Consider the following 4,193-nt stretch of genomic DNA (forward strand, 5'->3'; position numbering starts at 1 on the left):
ATGCAATGCTCATCTTTTGTATTTTAGCTGTGGATCCATCATTAAAAGATTCCTCTGGGAGCAAATGGAAGTCAAAGTTACAATACCAGGTTAAATGGCAACTGGCTTAGTTTCATGTCGCAATCTGCAAGTTCACAACACAGTTGAGACTTGAAATCAGCCAGGTACCCGCGGGGAGTGGGGTGGTGGGGGCGCTCCAAATTCACATGGGAAGGCACCTCCAACTCCACGGTACCTAAGTAGAAGCTTTGTTATAGGGTCAGTAGACTACCCTATCATCGCATCCCTCAACAGAAATGAGTTCAGTCGATAGAGGAAATTACATATTTACCGAGCCACCACCATATTTTGCCACCTCAATAACCACTTTCATGAAGCTGAAAACTGACGGTCACCTAAAAATGTATTTAATATTATATTAATTTTTATGGTTGTGAGTTAAAAAAATTAGTTTATAAAAAATATTTTGGATTAAAATTTATTTGGTATTTATATTTATTTGATTAAAATTATAATTAAAATTAAAATTAAATAAAAAATAGTTTAATGTATTTAGTTAAGAATGTTTTTCAAATTTAAGTTATAAAATAATATATATATTGATGGTTTTTAATTTAAATATTGTAGATTTAACTACTGCTATTACAGCATGAAATAAATAATATTTTATATAAAATATTTTTTATTATTCTATTAACTATTTGCAATTCTATCAGGTATAAAATTCATATAACAAGGACTACAATTTCCTTGATTTTTTAAATATGCAACAACATCAGATAAAATTTTATTCGGAACAAATTTGGGATTGTGATCAAATTTTATAAATGTTACGTCATCAAATGATCTATTTCTAATTTATGTAGTGTCATTAAATAATGATCTCTTTCTAATTTATGTAGTGTCATTAAATAATTTAGACACTAAATTTTCAAATAAAACACAACTAAAAATAAAAAATAAAAAAATTAATTTTTTTATTTTATTGGTTCGTATCCGGTTCAGTACATTTAGCTTTGAACTGGACTCGATCTAGCAAGAACAATAAAGATATTTTTCACTATTTACATGACTAATGAATTAATTCACTCTCTGTAATAGAAGAAAAGGAAAATGAGGTTGCTACTATTGTCAAGCTACCTTTTCCAACTTTTGTAAAACCACAAGTTCAGCTACAAATATTGATGGATCCCATCAAAATAAAACCAAGTTTGAAACATAACTAAACACAAAAACACTACGGCTTGCTTTAACCTCAGGTGAAGCTGCATTACCAAACGACACCTAGTAGTGCAATCAATATTGTTGAATTAGAAAAAAAAAATGGTCAAATCAAGACAGCCTAAAAACATTGTATCATAAATACAAGAATTTAGATAAAAAGTACAACAAAAAGAAAAAGGGTATTTTTATTTGAAAATGGCATTTTGAAGTTTTTTTTTGGTATGAGATATATAGCTCTTTACTATTATTTTGGATGGAATTTCAATTTTTGTTGCTTCTTTTCTTAATAAATTTCTTCTTACTAGAGAATAATTAGTATGGTACAAACAGGTATCTACCATTTATGAATTATATATGTTCATCACATTACCATTTTTCGTGACCATTAGCCCTATTAGCCCTAACTATTTTCTTTACAAATATAAAATTTATTATCAATAGTAAGAAAAAAAACAACAAACAATTATGTCAACCGTTTAAGTTGCATTAGAGTGTAATAAACATTACTCAATTGAGTTTTTTGGAATATCAATAACTTATAATAATAGCACATGAGTAACATCTTCAATTTTAGTGAAAATATATTTTAATCAATCAATTGGTTACATGTAACATTACTTTTATTCATGTAAAACATATTTATTATTAATAAAGACTTTCTTTATCTTTAATATTAAATTATATTAGATTAATGAATATAGAGTAAAGATAAAGTTCATGAAACAAAAATGACTTGCATAGAAAATTATAAAATTGTTATAATTATAATATTTCTATTGTATTAAAACATTGTTTTTAGATGTTCCTCGTCAATGTTTTATTAAAACTGGACATTAATTAGAGTTGTTGAAACCAATGCATATATTTGTTCCTTTCTAAAACATTGTTTTTAAATGTTTCTGATCAATATTCTTAGTTAATATTCTATTAAAATTAAATATTAATTAAAGTTGTTGAAACCAGTATATATATTTATTCCTTCCTTTTTGAAAGGAAGCAATTGCTCTCATAAACTAAAGTATGAGTAATATCTAAAACTAATATGCAAGTGTTTATCAGATGATATGTCTATTGAATTGACCCACAATAAAATTCTATATGGAAAGATCATCCATGTCTATAGAAAAACTCATATGATAATTACGTAGGTAGTCCTTAAATTTAAAATTACTAAGTTATCTCAAATAAAGAGGATTTTTATACTATGATTTTGACCTTATATTGCCCTAATAAAAGGTAACAGAAGGGAAAATATTGAGTGTAACATAAATTATATAAACATATTATCGCAATTAAAAGAGGATTCATCACCTTAAATGACTTAAGAAAGATATTTCATTTGTTCTCAAATAGTATTAATTAAAAAATCATTGACTAAGATGGAATGGGATTTGAAAATAGTTTCAAGTTTTATTCAAAGAATCAATAATAATATTGTTGAGAGCTAAATGATTTAACAAAGCAGGCATATTCGATGTTACAATATCTAAATCAAAACATTTGATAAAGGGATAATAATTGCATTGAGAAACTAATCACTTTAAGGTTAATTCAAACCACTTATAACTTTCTTAATATTTAGAGAATCATGATAAGTTATTAAATATTGTACTTGATCTTCATATATAAATTAATCAATTGTTTAATTTATTTAATCCTATTTTATTTAAGATTGTGATTTATATTTGAACTAACTTATTAGGGAACCTAATAAATCACACACATAAGAACTATTGGTCAGAAATTAAAGTAGGATGATCATAAATAAATATTAGAAATTAAGAATTAGACTATAATTAATACAAGGGATTACAATTCTAAACTTAGAAAAAATCAACTAAGGACTTAATTCATTAAATTTATCAAATTATCCTAATATAACATGTGTGATATTTTTCTTGACATGAAACAATAGTACAATAGTTTAGTCAAGAAACATATAAACTTAAAAGAAAAGACTTAGCACGAAAAAAAATAGTAATCTCTCTTGACTAAAGGGATTTAGGAGATATTTCACTAACGATTCTTGTAAATAATACTGTTAGAGAATGAACACATAAACAACTTGTAGTTTGTGACAACTTAACCTTGAAGAAATTATTCAAAGTTGAAAAAAGCATCTGATCTTTCAATAATCTTCATATAAACCTTAAACAACTTTAGATTTGTCTAACTGAATTGTTGAAACTCCTAAAAAATTTTAAATTTATTGTCTTCACAGTGTGTATGCATTTTGAGAAACCTAACATTCAATACCTATAAAAAAAAATGATTAATGCATAAAATGAAGTGTTGATAAATCAGAATCAAAGATTTCCGGATCATCAGAAGTATAAGAAAATCAATTAGCGATGATGACAAGACATAGATGATTGTTGGAGAAGTTGATTAGGATGTCACATTGTCAATGATTTTGTCATGGAATTTTGCTATTCATCACTTTTGTTTTAGAATCACACCTTATTTTTTTAATGAAACATGTCTTTTCCTTACCTTTTTGTTGTTCTAAAATCAAGAGATGTGTCAATTATATAGTTTTCTATGGCAAATATACCTACTCTTATTAGCTCAAACTCTTAAAGGAATGAAAGCACAACAACTTGGCAAGGTTGTGAAAATCAGGGTCCTAATATATTGAATTTTTGGATAACTAATTAGTACTTAAAAGTGTATTTTTATCAAGGTTTTATATCATCATTTTGCACTTAAAGTATCAATAACTCCTTAACTAAAGCATGTTTTATAATAACATATCTAATAATATAAGATACCTTTAATTTGTGGTAAATGTTCATTTTAAATGCAAGCCTAAAATGTAGATGAAAGGATTGATTAATGCATTTAAAAACTGAAATTAAAAGGACAAAGAGATAGCCAAAGTTAGAAAAGAGATGTCGATGCAGTCCAAACCAGAACACTGTTCGGTAATTGGGTCATATCTAGAGCTACAGATCTCAGATTTAGGTCCA

This window comes from Populus euphratica, unplaced genomic scaffold (genome assembly GCF_000495115.2).
Source record: "Populus euphratica unplaced genomic scaffold, PopEup_1.0 scaffold829.1, whole genome shotgun sequence".
NCBI classification, from domain to species: domain Eukaryota; kingdom Viridiplantae; phylum Streptophyta; class Magnoliopsida; order Malpighiales; family Salicaceae; genus Populus; species Populus euphratica.